The sequence below is a fragment of the Molothrus aeneus genome, chromosome 5, assembly GCF_037042795.1.
Source record: "Molothrus aeneus isolate 106 chromosome 5, BPBGC_Maene_1.0, whole genome shotgun sequence".
NCBI classification, from domain to species: Eukaryota; Metazoa; Chordata; class Aves; order Passeriformes; family Icteridae; genus Molothrus; species Molothrus aeneus.
Genome location: NC_089650.1, coordinates 38,575,637 through 38,598,517, shown reverse-complemented (window position 1 = coordinate 38,598,517; position 22,881 = coordinate 38,575,637). Strand labels below are relative to the sequence as shown.

The window sequence follows — 22,881 nt, the reverse complement described above, 5'->3', positions numbered from 1 at the left end:
AAAAAAATCTTCTCCATGAATATCCCAGCTCAGCTGCCAGCTGAGGCAGGTCTGCAGTAGCTCCATTGCTGGCCTGGGTTCATCAGCTGTAGCTTTGGGCTTGTCAATGAATAAAACATTCCTGCTCCTGCAAAGCTTTATGGGGTTCACACCATCTCTAAGAAGAGTCTTTATAACTACATAAAATACAAGTAAAGCAAAATTGTGCTATTTTTTAGTTTCTATTGGTATTATATCCACACTACAGGATCCTTTCAAAGCCCACTTTTCAAATGGAGTATGTTAGCAACTTTGGAGTACTTTAGCAACCTGCAGTTAAGTGACCAACAAAGTTTTGTCTTTATGTTTAGGTGCATACATTGGTGGGCAGACAGGACCAGGCTGAATTTTCTCTCATTGCATCTAAAATAAAATCAGGGAAGATATTGCAAACCTCATCTTTTCCATTTTGTCACTGTTCAATGTTGAAGACTGTAGAAATCTATTACCCTGGAAGTTCATAAGTTATCACGCAGAACATGGCTTTTGGTTTTATTTTTTTCAGTTTAATGAAAAATGTGCTTATCTAATGCAGAAGTATCACCCAAAATTTGAAGTTTTTGGGTAAAAAAACAGTGACAAGTTATTGTATTATAGGACACAGGGTGGATATAACGAACTATTGAGCAGTCAAAACTCAGCTAAAGGCGTTGTGATAAATCTGGTTTGTGTCCACTGATTCCTTTTCACGCAAAAAAGGATGGCAATATGCAAATGAGGGAAAAGTCAGAAATAAAGAAATTTCATTTACCTTTAGATTTTTAAACCTCTGCTGTTTATACTTGTGCCAACACACTGGCTTATCTTTATAGTCAACAGAGACAAAGGGGTAGTTCCAGAAGACAATTCCATTGACCCATTTTGGATCTTTTTGATGAAATTTACTGTGGCCTTCAGATACCTATTTCTAGTCACTGAGAACAAGCCAAGATGCTTAGCTCCAATGTAGCTACTACTTTGAAACTTTCATTAGGTTTTATGAATCAAACCTAGAGTAAATGAAATTCCAAACGCCACTGGCAAAGGCTCCTCCCCATGATGAAACTCTTTAATGTGGAATGTTTGTGACCTTGCTGAACTTTCTTATGACCTTGATGCACACACAGAACACTATAAGCCCTTTGGAAGGGGCTGCTATATTTCACTGTGTCTATCACCACAACTCATCACTGTTTGAAAGATAAAGGACAGGAAGAGTAGCTTGCAATCAGAGATGACAGGTCCTCTTAGCCATTCCTTTGTCCTCAGCCAAGAGCAGGTGTATTTTCTATCAGATTTGTCAAATTATACTTTTCTATGAAAGTAGTTAAATGATTTTATAAACTATTACTGAAAAAATAAAACCAAACCATACCAGAAAACCTAATTCTCTGATATTCAGCTACCCCAGATTTGTGAATAGGTGGGCTCTTGATAATAAAAGTCCTGACAAAGCTGTATTCAAATGTAAGATTATTTTGGCCATTCTAACTGCAGTAGTGGTAAAATGTTCCTACATTCCATTTTATGGCCATGATGATTTTATATAAAACCTATACCCATTATTCCAGTGATTTTTATGGGACAGAAATATCTGTAGATCTAAATGGTTAATGTGCAGGCTAATGGGAGCTACAGGGTAAAGTCTGCCCTTAATTCACTGACTTCTTTCAAAGATCCAGCTCTCTGTGCAGCCTAATAATCTACTAATGACTCAAACCATTTCTAAAGTATACAGGCATCAATTCCAGCCTTGCAAGAATTTGTTTGCATCTCACTGGTTTTCTTCAATGTCAAAGCTCTATCCACAGCATCAAGCTAGTCTATTTTAAGAAGTGCTTTCAGAAAAGATGTCCTTATCAGGAAAGATTTTTTTATTTAATAGGAAAAAAAAATATACACAGTATACAGCACAGATGAAATAAAATTTAATGAAAAATATTCTATTGACATTAAAAAAAACTCCCAAACTATTTGTTTCATATCCAATAACCCACCACAGTTCTACAGGATATTTTCATATTGGAAAATTGAAAAGGTTTAGAGGACTGGTTCTGACACCATTTGTTTCCATAGCTAATCCTGAGTACTACCTACACAGAGCAATGGGGAGGGTTGCAGACAGCTATGGGTTCTCTGCATAGATCTTTTCGAATTGCATTTCTTTTCTTCCTTTTTGAGCTATTTAATTGCCTAGTTTTCAATTGCCATATCTTTGTTTCAGAGTCTGCAACTATCCCATAAAGCAATAATATCCTTCATAAATAGAATGGGAAAAATATATGATATTTCTACGATAATTTCTATTTGAAAAGTTGCACAAGGAACTTCAAGGACTTTGTTTCCAACTAGCTCTTCTAATTCTTTTCTGGGTATGTAAGGTTCTTATATAGCTTGTTCATTCTATATTAGAGCAACTAATATCAGAGATTTAACTCCTCCTCCTCTTGGCCTCATCTTCATCTGTTCAGGCATGCTGGCTGGCTGCCACTGCTCTGCAGCTGTCTAGGCTCTGTCTCTGTAGCTGAGGCAGTAGCCACACTGTAACCTTAGTTTGACCATAGCTTGGACTGTGTCTTTTGCTATTGCTTCCTGATTTTATTTTATGGTTGGATTCCAACCTACTCCATAGTATATTAGCTGGAGATCTTCAGATTAACCCAATGCTCTAAAAAACCCTGTGGTGTTGATGTTATAAGAAGCAAAAATCTCTAGGATAGGGAATGAATGACTCCACAGTAGACAGAATCACTACAAAGGAAACAAAAACTGTTTAAAGCAAACAATTTTATTCACATGGAACTGTAAGGTAAGTAAGACATTTGGACACAAAAATTGGAATAATCTTGTGCATCAATAGATGTAGTGTCAGATTATTTCAGGTTACCAATTCATATAATCCTGTTAATATCTTAAATGCATTGAATAAGCCTGAGAGATCCAAGATGTACATTGATACACATTTTTAGAACACAAGCACATGAATAAGATACCCAAGATTGCTTTACCTGGCCAATAGCTTTGGGTACTGTTGTATGAAGTGCACGAGTCACAGCAAACGACAAGCGAAGATCCAACAATTTTACAGAATCCTGATTTGTCTTTGGAAGAAATCCAGGAAAGTTCTTTTCACTAATTTTGTCAGGAACTTAGTGATATAAAAATATATTTTTAAATGTATTTTTCCAGTTTCTGGGAATTTCATCCTGTAGAGAACTGCAAGACAGAAACTGACAGTACATTTCACATGATGCCATAATTTTTGTCTGTGTTCAGGTAGAGCTTAGAGAATAACTCAGTTCCCTCTGAAATATCTGCAAAGCAGTTCATCAGCAGACAAGGCACCAAGAAGGGTCCACAGATTGCATTGACTCTTGTCTAGAACAAGAGTTTACACATATAGTGTACACCTGAGCCCTTCTATATAGATGCCTAAGATGTCTCAATCTGCACCTAAGTCTCACCCTAGACCACAATAAATTGTTGCACAATTCAAGCTATTTGATAAGAAGTAGATATTTGAATAACAATCCAGTATCAGACTTGTGCATCCAAAGACATTACTGACAATGAGACAATGACTGACAAAAAAATGTAAATGGTAAAAAAGAAACTATTATCACTGATTTTGTGGAATAAACAAAACAAAACAGTGTGATCCTGGGGCACCAGCAGAAGATACATCAGGTCTTATTGTTAAAGAACAAGAAAGTCACCAAAAAGTAAGAGGACATATGTGAACACCTGCAAACACATTGCCATTGCCATTTGTTGGGAAAACAGTGTTTGTTAGCAATCTGAGACCTTCCCCAAATGGAAAGTTGACTTCTGCTTCCTTATAGTGCACTTTAGAACCACACACGTAAATATTGTGGTTTTTCTTCTTCAAAAGTCTCCTGGTGTTGATTGTGTGTTAGGAGAAGAACTTATTTGTTAAATGTCCCCTAAATTGTAGACAAACATTTTGACCTAATCAGTAAAGAAAGTAAATACATTATATACTGATGATTTTTACAGTTTTGAAGCATACCAAGCACTAGTATTCCAACCATACTTCTATTTCTAAAGTTTTACCCACTCTGTAAAAATGTGATTATCCCAGAACTGAGTTGCAAAGTAAACCAAGATTATAATAATAAGACATAATGACATGAAGTGAAAGCTCTTCATGCATGATTTTGATCATATACTCTAGTGCTTTCATCACAATGAATAACAAGTGAAGTACTGAAGATTAGTACGATGTACTCATGGTATTCAAGAAATCCATTATGTTCTATGAACCTCTTCAGGAGCTGGACTGTCATGTTTCCTTGAGTGCAGAATATGATCCCATCAGAGTATGCTCACTGATGCTTAACATTTCTGCAAACCTATCTACACTCAAGGGCTTTATTCAGAGTATTATAGCTGCAGGAGGGTTCACATGTGGTTCCTTAGACAGCCAGCTCTCAAACAAGCAGGGGTTTATGTGCCTTCATGATGAAATTCAGAACCCTTTCGGGGGAACCCTTTTCCTTTTTCCTGATGGTAGAGCAAAGAGCTTTGGAAACACTCAGGCATGATGTTTTTCTGAACAGTTAATCTAAGTCATGTGCTTATATAAAACAGACACCTTCATCTCCCAAGATTTAGAGTGCTGACTTAATATTTGAGCACAACCAGACAATGAAGGATCTCTCCCTTCGTGCACAATTAGCAAACTTGACCACAAATAGTTCCTCTGTTCAGACCTCCTACAGTAGAGCCTAAATTTCAGTTATATAGTGTGAGCCTGAGCTGAACTATTTATTCTGCACTCTTCTCGTTGAATCTGGATCACAGCACAGAAGAAGACTGAAATACTCAAAGGATTCATAAGAGAGAGAAAAAAGTAAAGTAGATCTGTTTCTTCCTAATTATAAGGATGCTTCTCTCTGAGTGATGCTTTCTTACTTCTGACTCTGCATGTTATTCTAAGTATTATTTGCAGTGTTTACAACTGCATGTTGCCAACATCTTTTTAGATTATAATTATTGCTATATTGGATTCTTATATAATAAACACTTAGGCAGATTTTGGAATTTTATCTAAAAAGCAATTTTTTGGCATTTCATCTTCTTTTAAAAGGAAATAAAAATAAATAAGTCAGAATGAAAATTCTCCTGCTACCTAAGAAGTTTTGTAATCTAATGAAGTTAGGCATGTGTTACAACACTATGATAATTTACAATTGTACACTTGCATCTAAACTGAGAAACTGATATAAAAAAGGGCTCTAGACTGACCAAAGTCTATCACTAGGATTATAATGGAAAGATGAATCAGGCCTCAAAATAGCAAGTGGTAATTAAAAATTTTTCATGCATTTGTAAGCTTTAAAGCTTTGCCATTTTTTTGTTTTAGCAATCATAAAATGAGATAGGAAAGGAAAACATCCTCAACAGTCAATACATAGAAGCGGAATTTACATATGTGCACAACTAATTCATGTCCAGTACCTTAGTAAAACAGATGTTAGAACAATACCTAAACAATAAAAACAGCAGTTACTTTTTAAGATTTACAGAGACTGTTCAAATGAATTACATTTTTTCTGCAGCCAGGAACATGGACACATGCAAATTTTTGTTAAAGGATTTTGAGAATGTAATATGTTGCTTTCCTAGCTACTGTAGTGTAACAACTGATACTGTAACTACCACTGTAATTGTAGCAAATAATACAGTAAAATTTTGATGACACAAAACACAAAAGCATGTGTTTTGCTCTATGCTCTTTCAGTGTAAACGCACAGAATTTTTTAGACAGAATTTTTGGAGACAGATTTTTAAAAGCATCTTTCAAAGTAAATTGAGCAGCGAAAGTCTTCCCCTTTTTCTTTTTTGGTTTTTTTTTTGTTTTGTTTTTTGTTGGTTGTTTGGGGTTTTTTTTGTTTTGTTTTGTTCACCTCCACAATAATTAATATTACACTGGCAGCAGTTATTTCCTGTGATCCACCTGAGTGGTTTAACAAAATAGACAGATGTCAGTGGATCAATTCAAGCACTTCTCTAATGGAAAGATGCCACTTTCTTTTTTGAAAAGGCCAAAAACTTATTTTCTGTGCTCACTCTCACAAAAATATCTCATGTTCTTTCCCTACAATCAATATAGTTCTATAAGAGAACAGAACCTAGCAAGAGGAGTTACCAAATGATATCAGTTTCCTTGCATGTTCATGCAAGATTTCACACTTTCTGTAGTCAGAAATTTGAGAATCATAAGAGTGACTTGAACAGAAAGACTCTTTAGGACTCTCGTAAATGAAGCTACTAAGATCAACACATTCTTTCACTCATAGACATTGGCCTTTCCCCTCCATCCTTTGTGCTCATGGTAAATAAAACAAAGATAGTTCCATTCTCTTAATATAAATATAAATTTCACTAAAAAAGAAGTAACTTGCCCCACAGACAGCTGTGGTCAGTGTGGCAGGAATACTACCAGTTGCCCAGCAGTATAAACAAAGTAGCATGGAGGGTAAAAAGCGTGTGCAACTAGTTTTCTATTTTGGCAACGGTAATTTAACAAAGGGCCATGTTGCTCCCGGGATTTCGGCCACTTGTCTTATAGCACTACAATCCTTTTTCACTCCATCGCAATAATGATTTGTATAACTGAATATGCCAAACTGCCTTCCCAACAACAACTTCAATACTACTTCAGAACTGATAGGCATGAACTGCTGCTGCATTTTCAGTGTTATTAGGCAAAGCCCTGATCTGGGAGTTGAGTTCATCTGTGACCTACCTGAGTTGTTACCTCACTTCTAGAAGAGAGGCTTATTATCTCTCTCAGGTTTCCAGATGGCTTTTCAATTATCTATTTATCTTGTACAGTTCTAGTGACTAACTGCTTCAGCTGATAACTGCCAGCTGCCTCAAATTCTCTGTGATGAATGATAGAGACCTTTCACAGTCGAGTCTGTTCCTGTAGTTACAATGTGCTGTGTTCTATGTCACCATGAGCTGCAAAAGAAAACAATTTGGTTGGGCCATGGTTGATGGTTACAGAGAAAACTAACCTCAATGGAAGGTTATACATTATCTGGCTATACATTATCATAGAATTCTGTGTTCTAGTTATATTTATATGAATCTTATCACAAAACTTGAAGTACACGTATCTCTTTCAGTAACAGGACTAGGATTAAGTGTTTTGCTAGTGACATAAATGTTATGCTGTGTGTATGAATGAAGGTGGAGTGAGACACAGGCTGACAATTACTAGCAGTTGATATAAAGCTTACAGAAGGTGGCCTAGATTATTTGCCAATATAATACTCGCATTATTGTCCTGTGTATCACTTGGAAATGACAAGAATACACACCACACCAGCCTGCTTATGGACATGAGAGAAGTTTGAGATGTGTATTTATGGAACCAAAATCAGTGCAGAAAAAATAGAACATAGTCAGAATGCAATCTGACATAGGCCAGAACAACACATGATCGTAAACATGCACCCTTTAGATTCAGACTCTGGGACAAGAAGACATAACTTGTAATGTACCAGAGAAGTTCTGAGCTTAGAAGAGACCTGTAAAAATTCTGGATTCAGCTAAAACTGTTTGACAAGTGGCATGTGGGGAAAAGGGACTATTCCAGACAGTTAGTGGAGAGACTTACAAAAAGTACCATCAGGTATTCAACATTTGTAGCATTTTCTTTTTCTCTAGTGAAAAAATAACATTTAAAAGTCATTTAACATTTAAATGTTAATATCACTAAAAAACCTCAATCTGTTACAACAAAAACAGGATAGTGTTTAACATGCAACCTCACAAAAATCTATCTATCAACACAAAATTAACAACCAGAGAGGTGACTCTTGTCGTACATTTATTAGTTGATTTAACTTCTTCTTAACAGTTGATTTAATTTCTTCTTAACAATTAGTTCACTGAAAAATAGAATGCCACACTCCCATGCACAGACACCCACACATATGCACACAGAGATCTGAATCGTTAGTAGCTTCTTAAAATTCACTCAGAAATTATTAATTGCTATCAGTCATTAAACATTTTTAATTTGAATAATAGACTTCCTACAACAAAAGTACACCAAGACTGGAAAGATGCAGAATGTCAACAGGGTTTTTCAATCTACAACTGAGAACCAAACCACTTCAGTGCCTTCACTCTACACACACTCACAGAGGAGTGTATTCACTTAAAAACATGATATCACTGCAATCAAAGTCCAAGTAAAAAATTAATGAATGCATCAACTTCTAGTCTGAAGGCTCATGGTATTTTTTGTGCCTTTAAGCAAGCTGGAGCCACATAGCATGCTGTATCTGAACTTCTGCCAACTGTAGGCCAGAATCCCACACTGTTACACCTGCAGCTAGCTTATGTTCTGACTCTGCCTTGCACTAGAAAACACCAAATGCAATGAAGCACACAGCAACACGGAGTCAATTAAGATCACCCTTCCTAAGAGAGTGGTTTGAAAAGAGGTATTGAAAGAAGCTGCATGAGGCACATAGATATATACAGAAGATGTTTATGGCTGTAATGGTTAACATATGATAATACAACCTGCTATATCTATATAGATGTTAATATATGCAGTATAATATAAATACAAATTTATTTACAAGCACAGAATACATCAACTTGCACTGTGTGTAGCACTGTGTTACACACAACATGCAGCATGTATTATTCAGCAAATACTGTCTGTGTGATATACCTTACAACATATAAGTGTAATATTATAAATTTTACACTGTGTAAATTTATTGTGTATAATATTTAGCATAAATTTATAAATTAAAAATATATATTTATATCTATATAAATATATATTTATTTTAGTTGGGCATATCAGTGGAGGAAATGGAATTATGCAATGAAAACCAGGTACCATTTCTATCTTCCTGTATTTATTTTTCAGCTCTCTTTGAATATTACTTTCCTAAAATTATATAAAACAGCATGTAAGCTTTACTGTTTCACTGTAAAGGGTATTGTAGACATCCTTTGCATTTTACAGGAACTGTCTGAGGTCCTACATGGCCTACAATTTTCTTCAGGGCATAAATAAAAAGTGTTTGACTATAGAAGACAGCTTTAGACTGCTGTAATACCAAGAATACAACTTGGATTTCATCACTGGAATCTTTTTTAACAAAAGATTTTACATCCAATTTCATCCTAATTTCAACATTTTTTGCCCTGTATTTGTGGACCTGCTTGGAAGAGTTTGACCATGGCCATCAGTACCCAAGCTTTCTTTGCTTGCCTGCCCAAGAGTCCTGGCTTAGTGTCTGTTCTCCCCTCCAACAGGCTTAGTGGGCCCCTTGTGGGTCCTTGGTCTTCCAAAGCCTGTAGTGCAGCCTGCTGCCAGGACAGACACTGTGACTGTGAGCGGGCTGGGCACACTTGCACAAGAGATGGCTGATGTTGCTACCTAAATAACACAACTGTGACTTCTACTCGCTGCCCTGGCAGTGTTTGCTCCTAAAAATGCCCCTGGACTCAGACACATAAATCAAGTACTACTTAGCTTATGCAATGTCACAAATTGACTCCACGCTGCTCAGTTTGTTTCAGGAAGAACAGTGTTTGCCCTCTCTACCAGTGAACTACTTACTGTTCCTTATGAGTACAGTGCCAGAATCTGCCCAGAGACTGTAGAGAGCTGGCTGCTTTACAGACATGTGACAAAGTATTCCCTCCTGAATCTGAAAAACTTGGCCTGGAAATGGATGATAAATAAATAATAGCAGTAACATCCTAAAGAATGAAGGAATGCCTAAATGTTACATTACTGAGATTTCCAGGTCTGTGTCTTCTGATTTAATGGTTACAGTTTAAAACATAGAAAAGTTCCTAACACTTGTCACATAAAAGCAAATCAATTATTAAGAAAAGTAGACAAAGAAACCTGATTTTTATTAATTTGTGCTTCAGACAGCAGTTGTCTGTGGATGGATTCTTTCATGTAATTACCATTCATGATGCTGGTTTTTTGAAGGGTGATATGCTCTTTTCCAGATTATTTTTCAAAACTTTTTGTTAATTGTGGCTGATTCTAGCTAAAAGATTCAAATGTTATTAATGGAAAATAAACAGACAAAAATAAACGGCACAAGTTCAAGTCTTTCCTTCCTTTACTGGCAGCTCAGGAAACTACATTACTCCCAACTACAGCTCATGGACTGCCTGTCCATGCACAGGCAGTCTCAGTTCCTAACATGCCCGTAATGATCCTGATCATTAAGCTCTCACTAAGTCCACAAAGTGCTTGAAATCAAGTTGTTTTGTTTGTTTTTTTAAATAAGATATTAACATTTTTTGTACATTTCACAACACAATGTCAACAACTATAATTACTCTCCTCAAAGTACTTAAGTACTGCACTTAATGTGCAACCTTTAGACGAGAATAGGTATTATGGTAAAGGTTTTAATTATGCAATTATATGATTATGTTTATTTCCTTACAGGTTTTTAGCCTTAAGGACAGGATTTCTGGATAATTTAGCAGTCACTTTCATAAATATGCTTATCATACATACAAAACACTTCTCATAACGTTTTTTTTCTTAAGGAGACAAAAAGACGGCAAATGCTGAGGTGACCAAGATTTTCATCAGCAACTCGATGCTGACGAGCCAAATTTCAGTTCCCGTTTCAGAAGGCGAAGGTCCTGCGTTGAGCACAAAACGAATTCGGTTAATTTACTTTTTATTTTCCCCCTAGCACGAGGAAACTGGTACAGCGTGTTTTAGACTTTCGGTGGACCAGAGAGCGCAAACTGCCTTTAATGTGAAATACTTGGCAGCCTCAGTGCCGAAGAGGAGGAGATCGGGGTGGGACGGGGGGGATGGACACGTTTCTCTCTGCCAGAAGTGAGGTGCCCTCCCGTCCCCGCGGCTCCGTGCGAGGGGCTCCGGGTGCGGCGGGGCGGGCAGGAGGGCGGGCAGCGCTCACGGCCGCCCCAGGGACACAGGGCCCGGCGCTGCCCGCCCGCCCCAGCCCAGTACATCCCGTCCTGTCCCACCTCCCGCGCTGGCGCTGTCTCCATCCCCTTCTCCCCGGGCCGGGCGCCGCGCCCCCGCCAGCCCCGCGGAGCCGGGTTGGGCAGCCCGGGAGGCGTCTCCTCCGCAGCCCCCGCCCCCCCGCGCCGGTGCTGAACGCCTCGGCCGCTCCCCGGCAGCACCCCCGGGACAGCAGCACCCGGGCCTCCCTCCCTGCCGCCCGGCCCGGGCTCTCCCGCCGCTACTCCGCTGCAGAGGACACCTCATGGAAAATAAATAAATTAATTCCCCCACTCACCCCCGCGGCCGGGAGACGAGCCGGCGGCGGCCGCGGGATTAGATCCAGTCCGAGCTAGAGACCAGGTAATGTAACCTACCCGCCAGGAGGGAGGAGGAGGAGGACGAGCAGCGAGGCCGCTGAGGTTGTCCCCACCGGGGAGGGCTCCGGGGGACGGAGAAGCGGCTGCCGCAGCCGGGGCGCGCCGGCGTGGCCCCCGCGGGCTGCGTGCGAGCGGCTGCCCCCGCGCTGTGCGCGCCTCACTGTCAGTCACACACACACAGGAGCCGCCGCCCACTCAGGGATGGATGGATGGATGGATGGATGGATGGATGGATGGATGGATGGATGGATGGATCGATGGAGGGATGGATGGATGGATGGACGGACGGACGGACGGAAGGACACCGCGTGGGACGCAGCTGTGCCCCCAGTACCAAAGCAGGCACCGCAGGGAGACGCCGCACGCCCCGCCGTGCCCCGCTGCCACGCGGGCGGGCGGCTCTGACAGCGGGGCAGGGAGGAAGGCGGGCGGCGGGGCCGGGCTGAGGCCGCAGCTCTGGGGGGAGCGAGGCGCGATCCCGCCCCCGCGCCGCTGCGCGCATCCCCGCGGGGCGGCGAGCCTGCCAGCGCGCCCACCCGAGCGGAGCCGCCGTCCGCGGCCCCCGCCCCGGCCACTCCGCCGGGAAATGTGGGCGGAGAGCAGCGGAGCACGAGCCGTGCCGCCGCGCTTGCCGTCATCAGACACGGGCCTGCAAGGAGCTCTGAGCGAGGTGACCTTGGAAAAGGTGGATCTGGATGGAGCCACTATTGCTCCGTGCCAGCTGCTGTTCCGTGCTCTGGGCTGCTCCGGGTTCCGCGACTCTTGCGTTGTTATCTCGAAACGCTGTTGGCTTTAGTTAATGGTTGTGTACAGAGGTCCTGGTGTAAGTAGTACCAGAGCCACAAAAATAGTCCTCCATAATTCTCTTTACTTGACCTTTGCTAGCACACAGTCCTTGAAGGCAATGGTCTGAAGAGTCTCCCTGGCAGGGAGCAGTCGTTGAGGGTTCATCGCTGTTGAAGTGGCCCCTAAAAGGCAGTAAGTCATAGGAGAGTCTGAGAACTTGCCCTGTTCATGTTTCAGAGACTAGTGTCCCCTTCAACTTCTGTGAAAGCACATTATCTTTCAGTCCTGCAGGGTCACAGAACTGACACAAATTCTCCATTGCTTTTCCAGTGAGGTCAATAAGAAAACAAAACAAAGCAGAAAAATGTTTGCGATACCTTGATACCTGGATTTTCCAGTGCCAGCCTGAGCTTTCATTAAAGGGCTCTTACTGAAATTGCTGTTGAAAGGTGTTTTGGTAAAAAGAGAGAAGCTAAAGAAAGCTGGTACCTCATGAAGATGTCCATTCTAATTTTGTTGGTCTCCATAATTGCTCATGTTTCCATAGTGGTTCCCATCTGTGGTTCTCAAGTTACTGATCAAATAGTAATGAAAAGATGTTTGTGGCTTCCAGTGCAGGAATGGGGCCATGGACTTTATCACACACCAACTGAGCCAACAACTTGAGAGCTTTAGCTCTGTCTACATGAATTATGACAGAAAAGTTAGTCATTGAGACAGAGGGATGTACACTTATATTTAAAAGAAGGAGGAAACTGACAAATAATTCAATAAAAGTGAGATATACTTTTATTACAAATAGTAAATATGGGAATAATGCATAAGTGATTCCCTTGTTATTTTTAAATCAGTTCTCTCCTCTGTCCTTGCATTATCGTCTACTAACTTTGAATAGTGTACTTGAGCCTAAGTGCTGAACTCCTACATGATGGAATCCATTCAGAGAAGAGATTATACTTGAGATGTTTGTTATTATTTGTGCAATTCATTACAGAACTGTAACTCCATGTGTCTTCAAGGGCCCAGCTAGCTTAGTTTGCAGCAGTGGTTACAATGTAAGTGGCTTCAAAGCAAAACAGCTGATCATTTTGAATAGGCAGAGGGGTGACTGGAGGTTATGGTTTTTATTTTATTGAGGCTTTTAATAATTTTGATAGCGAAGAAAACCTGATTTTATTTATATTATGGAGATGTAGAATAGCCTAAATATGAACTGTGATCTTCATGGAACATCTTTATGCATGGTGGAAAACCAAATTCGCATGTTTTATAGATAGGAAAACTCTTTGGATTGTGTTGTGATACACTGATCTGAACAGTATTTTATGTGTAAAGGGGGAGACTTTGAAATATTACAAAAGGATATATCAAAAAGAAACCAGAGTGTAGTTAAATATTGTGACTCTGCAGCTGCAGTAAGGAGTGAAGGAATTCTTTTTCAGCAATTTTCATTGTAAATAAATGCATTGTTATGGTATATTTAAAAAACTTCCTTCCAGCTCTTTAACCTAATTTCATCTGTCATTTCTCTGTAGTGTATAATGTATTTAAGCTCACTCAGCTCTTGTCTTGCTATGGCAGAATTCTTATTCTAGAATCCAAGTTTTATCAGGGCAGGAGATCTTTGGGCAGCCTAAATTTATGGGCAGGCAAGTTAAGGGAGAGAAAAAAAACATTTCTTGAATCACGAGCTATTGTTTTTTAAAATGTTTTTCTTTCATTACTCTTTTTTCTTGGATGTGGTTCACTACATCATACTTCTATTTCTTGATTTTTTTTCCCCCTGGCACATAGTGCTTTTCTTTTTTCTTAATAATAAAAAAAAAGTCCTCTCTTGTATCTTTGATTCTTAAGTAAATTATCTTGTCCTCTTTTTGCAATAAGGAGGTGGCTTTATTTCCAGTAAATATGGTTATTATTGGACCCATTTTATTTCAAGAAAAGAGGCTATGACTTACCTGATTTTATTTTCCATTGCAGAATCACATGATGCTTTTGAAGAGTTGCATTTTTCTTGAGGACAAGTTTGCTTTAGCAAGGATAGTGCCTGAATATAATTCTCAATTAAATTGTATCCCTTAACACCATTTGCCAGAATTTAAGCTGTCAAATTTCTCGCGTGAGAATCAAGAAGAAGGTTCTTGGGCCATGTTAATAATCTGTGTTGTAAAATGAATTTTATGTTTCAAGGTTGGTATAATTGCAAAAAATGTAATTATATTTAGAGTTTTATTAGAATTTTTAGGTCATAGCTATGAATCATTGATAAGAAGGTTAGCAGTTTCTGTATCTGTTTGTGTAATATATATATGGCATAATGTTTGCACAGCACCAAGGAGGAGGTTGGATAGGAAAATATGATGTCATTGACCAACTGTTTTATGTGTCACATGAACACGAGGAACTGGCAGAGTCCCACATACACATCTCAGTCCAGACCTGCATTCCTTGACTTGCATGTATTTGTGATCTGTTGGGCCAACTTCTCTAATTTTATTGTGCATCTTGGAACATTTGGAAAAATGTTTGCAATATTCAAACAAAAGGAATTTGTCTACAGGAGTAAGAGGATAATATTCCATGGCTTAAAGATGTTGGACAAACTGACTGTGCAGCTCTATTTGGCTTTACAATCTATCCAATATCTTTTTATTTTTCTTGGTCTTATGATCAAGAAATCAAAATCTTCTTAAACTCCTATTGAAGAGCAAAGGGTTATCTAACTAGGTCACAGTGGCTGATGAACTAGAAAGAGTCACTGTGTTTATCGGTTGATTTTTATCTTTGCAGTCTTAAGATTATTAATTCACAGTATTTTTTGGGGGGTGGGAGGGTGGTGATGTTGAGGAGGCAGATTCATCATCATTAGATCCTTTTGTTAATCTTAGTTTTGGTTTATGTGTTGTCTTTAAGTAGTTCCTTTATTTATACGTTTTCAAGGTCAAGCTTCCAGTTCCATGCTAGTACTTTTTATTTTTTGGACACAGTGCTCTTCTGTCTTATCACTTATATGAAGAGCTTGATATAAATGAAGAGGTTTCCATGAAGAGCTGATAAAAACGAATAAGCATTTCCAAAAGGGTATGAACATGACTAGGCCACTTTAGAAGGTTTCCAAAAGTGAAGGAGGAAATTAATGGAAAAGAATTGAGCCTTATCACAATATACTCTTTTCCTTTGTAGTTGTAAGACTTAAGATCTTAAGAAATGGAATTAATTTTAATTCATAAAGGCAGGGAGCACTAGAGAACAAACTTAAGCCAGGTTTTTGGTTTTGGTTTGTTTTTTTTTTTTTTTAATTAGTGCTGATGCATTTTCTTTCAATTTGGTTTCATGATTATTGAATGTTAACTATTGATTGTATTTCAGTTCCACCCAACAAAAAAGCAGTGCTTTGAATAATAGTGTAAATCATATAAAATTTGCTATGAATTTTATACTGTAGGAAACTTGTATTTTTATGTCACCTGTCAACAAACCACAGGATGTCCAAATATTGTAGAAGTTGGAATATTTGAGAATATGTGGATTTGACATTATTTTCTTATGGTTATGAAAGATAAAGACCGTATCAAACTCTGCAAAAAACAGTCAAAGGATAAAACTGTGCAGACTGGAATTGCCCAAACATGCAAAATTGTTTAAAAAGTGTTTATTGTCTTTCAGCATTAATTTTTGTATCCCCCCAAAAAAACACTTTCCAATTTTTTTGACTGCAAGCTTGGTAGTTATTTCACTTTTATCTTTCTTTAAGGTTTTCCAGTGGAAGATTCATGTAGGTGATAATCAAGGTTCAGAAAGCATGTTGCACAGAAGACGACTCAGAATGAAGTATTTCATAGCTTTTTTTATTTATATATTTTTAAAGTCCTGGTCCTTCAGAGTAGCTCATCTTCCGATACCTGCAAGCAGACTCCTGCTGCATCTTCAGGCGTGACCATTGTGGAGTGCCCTTCCATCATGCAGGATTAGCAAACCATTGGCAACATTCCCAAGTTTGGCACCCAGGGATAGCATGTACCACAAAGAGTTGTAACGATGTTCAAGATGTGCTTGGCATCAAAGAACTTCAGCATTTCTGTCACTGCAGTGGTGGTAATGACAATGCAATGGGGTACATTGCCTCTTCCATATGGTCTACAGTTTTAATCAAAATTATGAAAATCAGGCACAAAACAGCAGTACGTCATCCCAAAAGATAGAAATTAATTTTTTCCCCCCCTAGAAATAGGTTAATTAAGGTTTTAACATTCCTGCTTGCCATTCATCACTTCAACACTCTTGAAGTCTATGGTACAAGCAAAAAAGAGAAAAAAAAGATGAAATCTCAATTTATCCATGTGTGAGTTTTAACTTCATAGTATCACCTATGGAGCTTTAGTTCTCAGTTTGTGTGTTCTGAAATCAAGAAATGCAGAGAACAAGTATTTCTTTTAAAGTACTAAAAACATCTGAAGAAAGAAACCAAAAAGAAATCCCCATTTTTTGTGCTGACAAAAATGGTGAAAGTATATATACAAAATGCATATTTGATTTTTTTTAACATAGCTAGTTCCTACTGCAACATATTTGATTAGTATTTCAGACAGAGAAATGAGCATATGCTTACTTACAGCATATGCTTTTGTAATTTCTTGTATTAAAGTGGTTTTTTAAAAGATTAGAAATTAGGTTGTATGTGGTATTCTTTTCAAATCTCTGGAATAACAATATAAACACTTGGTGGTGAAGATGAAAAGTTTTGAAGTGATACAAGACTGTATTCAAACTACCAGCTTTAACAATCTGGCCTCTGAGAGACATAGCTGATTTTCTTTGCTGATCTTATTGAGAGATAGAAATTGGATAAAAATATGGGATATTTCAACAGTTACCTGTGCTATTGAATTAAAATGCCATAGGAGTTGTCATTACTAGATTGAGCTCCAATGGTTTGCATTTTTGATATGGCCCTCAGGGCAGGTTCGCAAAAGAAGCCAAGAAAAGAACAACTTAATGATGCAAATCAACTCCCCTTGGTAATGTAAGTGTCTGATTTCTTAACAATTGGAATTTTATGTGCTAAATTCCTTGATAATTCAGCCTTTGCTGAGTATACTTTCCACTGAACAGATCTTTTCTAGAATTTAATTGCTTTTGCATGCTCTGCTGGGGATGGCTTTGGGTCTGAATCTGGATTGTGGACCCTGCGTTCCCAGCAGTGCCTCCTGCTGATGGTAGAAATGAAAATTTTTGAGATATATACTGCAAAATAGAACTGAAGACTGGTTTCAAAGACAGAAGAAAGTGTGCCTAGAACAAAGATTCAAGGAGGCTGAGCAAGGGGGTTGCATCTGAGAGCAGGTGGAGAAAGCTGCATAGATTATGGAAGGAAATCGCTCCTGGAAGCTGAAGGTGGCAATGGGCCTATCTTCTTATTACCAGCCCCTTTTTAGAATGTACATCTTTAAAATAATTTGTACATAGTACTAAATTAAAGGATTCCTTTCTGCCCTGAGGAATTTGTAAGAGCTCTGCTCATTTTATCACACAGGGATCCTAACTCCTTATCTTCCATTAGGCAGCCTCTTTCCCTTCTTCTCACCAACACTACAAAAGGTGAATCAGGGGACTCAATAGCACATGATTAGAAACCACAACAACATATTTTAGCAAGGAATGAAAAAAGCTTTTGTATTTTTTGACCTCTAGGTTGTATATATAAAGAATATAGGTAGAAAAGAGTATGCCATAATAGCCTGTATTTGCTGAATGTGAAGTATGCTTTATATTTGTGAATAATAGGAAAAAAGAGAGCCTGTTTTCTTTTTCATGTGCAAATACAATTATGTTGGCTAGAGGCATAAGGTAGGGTTTTTTTCTCATGTTTTTCTCATGTAGTTATTCAAAAAGAGATGTTTTGTTGTAGTCATGCTGAAAATAGGGGTGCATTATTTCAATTTAGTTCATTTCCTCATTCATACAAAATAATACTAGAACATTATGAGTGCCTTGCATGGCCTGTGATCTGTTTCAGTTTTAGCTTCATGAAAATAATTAAAGTGATTTTTAATCTAATGAATATAAAGGCCAAGATCACATGAGGTAGAGAAATCCAGGAAGGGCATTTTTAAGTGACACCTAAAAGAACCATGGTGATTGCTCTCAGACAATTAATATGTCAGTGTTGCTTGATTGGCATTTCCTCATTTTCTGTGACTCCAGGTCCTTGCTGGAGCTCCCTTACTGTGGTGCAGTTCTACTGGGTTATCATGGTTTACACCCTGTAATGGCTGAAGAGACTCTTTGCTTCTTAAGACTCTGTTATCTACTCTTTTTGATTGCTTGCTTTGACTTGCCTGATTAGGTTCAATGGAAATTATTTCTCATAATGATTACCAAAATGATGTCTCTATTTCCAAATAAATTCTTTAATGTGTCCATCTTCTCTGCCATTCCCATCTTTATTTTGGTCTGAACTTTGTCCTTCTCCCCATTTATTAGAATGAAAACCAAGATACAGTAGCAAGTGAGTGTTCTACTCTTCTCATCCTACTAGGATACTGGGTTTTCCACACTAAAACTTAAACTGCCAGTGGCAGTTGTCACTTGTAGGACACCTTTCATAGGATACACATGATGCTCCTCCATAGTTACCAGTACTGATGTTTTACCATGCTATTTTTATATGTAGAGTTACATATGTTTGCATTCTTTATCCTTATGGCTTTTAATTCTTCCTTTCCAGTGACATTATTAGGGTACAGAAAAAAATGTAGCCTTGGAAGAATGACACATTAGAAGGTGAAAACAGAGTGGATGGGAGAACACGTTAACCTGAGGAAATAGTGTTTTGAGGAGTTTCACAGAGACAGATATCTTTAGCCTAGCAGAAGTGGAATGACATGTCATGTTTTCAGTCAGAGCAGGTTTTAGTTGTATTCTGATTTTTAATTTTTTTTTTTTTTGAGAAAGGAATAGAGAGTATATTGCTCTTTGCTTTTATGATTTCTTTATTCTAATTGTTGGCCACAGGAAGGTTTTCGTTGTTGATGAATAGTATAATAATAGGATACAGAAGCCTGTCCTTTCCACAATTAAAATAGATTCTTCTTTTGAGTGTCATAGCATAGACAGGTGTTAATGAAATGTTGTTGCTTAATTGGGTAATGAGCATGCAGTTCTGGATACACTTCAGCATTGCTGAAATATTGTATATGTAAAACGGTGACTTAAATTGTATTGTTCTCAATGAAAATGTACTTTAGCTATGAGGCCATGATTTTTTTTCATGTATGTATTTCCTGAAAAATTAGCAAAGCTGTACTAGTTGTCATATCCAAGCTTACTTTGGAATCATTATACTTAAATTGATAGTTTAATTGCACATAATTATATCTTTTATTAAGTATCCAGGATATGTTTTTAACTTTAATAAGGTAGTTGCAAATTTCTTCCTTATTTTTTTTTTCTTGTCCCCCATTTACCAGTTTTATCCCAGATGTCTAAATACAACAGTTTTTTAATGCAGGACTCTACTTTTGTGATACCTAAATTAGCCACCTAAATTAGGCTCTCTAATTTTTGTCTTAGTGGATCGTGGGTAAGTAGGTTGTTATCTCTTAATAACTGAAGCTTAAATCCTACTTTTTAATCAATTTCCTCTACTAATGAACATGTACTGGATGAAAGCAGAAGTTACAACTGTATCTTGAACACCCTGTCCTATAAGTACTTTGAACAGCAGTTATAGCTGTTTTATTTGCAGAGAATCTTGCATTCTGGTGTAGTCTGAAGGAAGCATTTACTTCTCAATATGGCAGCTGAATATACATGAGTGAGTAGATAGTTTTCCAGTAGTCAAAATTACATATATATATATATACAAATACACAAGGTGATGTGAAAACAGGAAGAACTATGCAACATGTTGCATACTAGGAGGTGAAGTGGGGAAATGAAGAAAGCCCTGGAAGGCTGCAATTATATTGTTTTGATGTTTTGGGAAGTCCTAGTGTTGCAGCATGGTATTTACAGCCTGGAGTAAGCAGCCATAAATACCATATATACATGTGTATGTATTTTCCATATGATCCTTTTGACCTCTTTGGAACCTCTGTGACCAGGTGCATAGAAGGAGTAGTGGGTACCTGATGGGTGATGTTGGCAGTACAGGAGTGTGAGGAGGTGCAGAATTTGGACCACCTATGAAAACAACAGAATCAAATGCTTGGAGGAGACATTTCAGTGCCAATACTTTGACTCGGCATATGAGCTGTCAGAACTGAATGGATGAATCTGTAGTCAGCACTTAATAGTAAATTGAGTTCCTCATTTTAGAATAGAGGACTCTGTAATCAAGGAATTTTTTAGTCATCCAACCAAAGCAGAGCATGTTCTGTTTTCCTGTGCCAAGAGGCTAAGGCTGCTTGCTTCTTAGCTGTTTGCACTGTTCCAAAGGGGAGTTTGAACTGTTTGGTCAATCCCTGCTGCGTTCATTAACTTGGTGTGTTTGTTTCTGTTACTCCATTGAGAAGGGAATGATTTGTGTTTGTGTTCCTAAAAGTTTGGACCTGATTTATTTAACCAAACCCCACTGAGCACAGAACCTTTTTTATTTGGTTGAACTCATGCTCCCAGGCGCATTTTATTCTGCTTCTGTGATTTTGACAGGGGGAATCCCTCTTTGTTTCTTCATTTGGGAGAGCTGCTTATCTGGGCCTTGCTGAGGGTAGAAATGGGCTGCAAACAGGAACCAAAAGAGACTCTTGTCCTAAAGAGAGAAAAGCATATTCAAGATGGTTTCTAATTATTTTTTTTTATCTCTCAGAGAACTGATAATATCCAGAGGGTGTTGCAGTGATTCCTTAAGCAGGAGTAGGAAGGCTTTTCATAGCAGTGAAAAGACACAAGGTCTTGAAGGTAGAGAAAGAAGGAGGGAATGATATAAACTATCAGGTTACTGGGCTTTAATTCTCAGGCAGTCCAGCAATGCAATATTCTGCTTTTGAGGAAAGCCATGGCAGCATGAGCTACCTAAAATGCACACTGTGCCTAAAAGTGGAGGTTGTCAAAGCACTGCCTTTAATTTGAATCCTAAAATGTTGCAGCATAAGTAAAATAGATGGAGCTGTGAACATTGGGCTGGCCTTTGGGAGGTGGTTTGTGTTACTGCTAAGGTTACCAGGACACCATCTCTAAAATAACCTGTTGCTGTAGAGCTACAGTGAAAGTGTATAGTGTGTGATCTGCATCTTTCACCTGTGGCAGTTAAGAATGTTGTATTTATCTCAAATAGACCTAGTTGGGGTGGTTTGGAAGAAACTGATGAGTCCAGAGTGCAAAAAAGAAAAGCGAGCTCTAAGGTTAGGGTTAGGGTTAGGGTTACAACAACACTGTTGTTGCAGTGTTCAGGCCTGCTGGGAGTTGCATAAAATGTTTCTGTCCTCTGAGTACCCTCAGTTGTCAGGATTTGTGTGGATTTTTACCTACTAAATAAACCTGCTTTAGCTTCGTAGATGCTACAGTCAAGAGCTGATCCTGCAGGAGGGAAAACTTCTGCCAGCATAGCTGAACTTTAAGGCAAAGTAGAAATATATTATATTACACCCTTTAATCAGTTTGAGTTGTATCTCCTTCTTGTCTATAAACAAAACTACTTTTCAATTGCTGAATATTTTTATCACTATGCTTGTCTGTTTTAGTAATACATACCTAAGTACAACTGTAATTTTCCCACTATAGCATATACCTACGTTTACTGCTTACTTGTTTTAAATGCCTCTCTTAATCACGGTCCAAATCCAGATGAAAATCTGAGTGAACCTCCCACAAATATAGTACATATTTAGCAACTTATATATCTGTACATAAATCATAAACTTTCAAACTGGAGAACATCTTGCATTTTCTTACAGGTGAGAAACAAGTATTTTTTTGCTTAACATTATAATTGTGCAATGACAAAGATTGCTAAGTTAAAAGTAAGAGGTACAGGCTTTCAAAAGATGCATGCCATTAAAAATTACGATGCTAGTAAAGGCAATAGTACTATTGCATTCAAGCTCATTATGCTTTTCACTTTTATTTTGCAATGTCCTCACAGCATCCTCTCCCCTCTGAAAAACACCCTTTAGTTTCTAATACTCAGTCTCATGGACACACTCAGTTCCACTGAATTAGGCTCACATACATTATCTGATCTGAATAGAAAAAAGATTTTGTACTCTAAAAAATGCACTCTCCCACAAATAATTTATAAAAGACAAAGAAATGGAATTTGTATAAGCATCTAAAGTGATCTGACCAAAAGAGGAAAATTACCATCATCTATTCATGCGTTGAACATATTTGGTCTTCATGAGCTACTGCAGCATTTAAAAAAAGTAAGAATGTTAGTGGCTAAGTCTTTATTTCTTTATTTAAGGCAGAAAGTAATATTCAAATAATCACAGCAAAACTCTGCCCTGACAGAGTAGCCTTAAAAGTTGCTTCTAAGGTATTGTATTCTTTTATTTCGTGTATGATTATCTATGCATTCGTACAGACACATTTAAATACAAGATAGTGAGGACAACTGAAAGGAAATCAAGGAACCAGGGGAAACCTAAAGTACCAGTTTTGTGATGAAGAAGCTGTAAGTCATTTGTGGAGTAGTTTTTTCCTTACCTTGGACTTTGTATGCTGGCATGTTTTTGAGCTACT

At 38.2% G+C, this 22,881-nt stretch overlaps 1 protein-coding gene and 1 long non-coding RNA gene across 3 annotated transcripts in view; one reads left to right on the top strand and one right to left on the bottom strand.

Annotated features, from left to right (window-relative positions):
- Positions 1–2,788: 2,788 nt before the first annotated feature.
- LOC136556830 (uncharacterized) lies at positions 2,789–10,975 on the bottom strand. 2 transcript variants are annotated; one of them, XR_010783704.1, is made up of 3 exons: positions 9,644–10,975; positions 6,791–7,008; positions 2,789–3,119 (listed from the first exon to the last, which is right to left on the bottom strand). It is a non-coding gene; the product is annotated as an uncharacterized lncRNA (long non-coding RNA). The 2 variants fall into 2 exon arrangements; XR_010783703.1 differs by lacking the exon at positions 9,644–10,975 and having other exon boundaries at positions 6,791–7,638.
- Positions 10,976–11,222: 247 nt separating this feature from the next.
- Positions 11,223–22,881, top strand: part of SLC16A7 (solute carrier family 16 member 7) — an 83,138-nt gene continuing 71,479 nt past the window's right edge. Inside the window, exon 1 of the mRNA XM_066550231.1 lies at positions 11,223–11,395. The gene's annotated coding sequence lies outside the window, so the exon portion shown is untranslated. The remainder of the gene's footprint in view (positions 11,396–22,881) is intronic.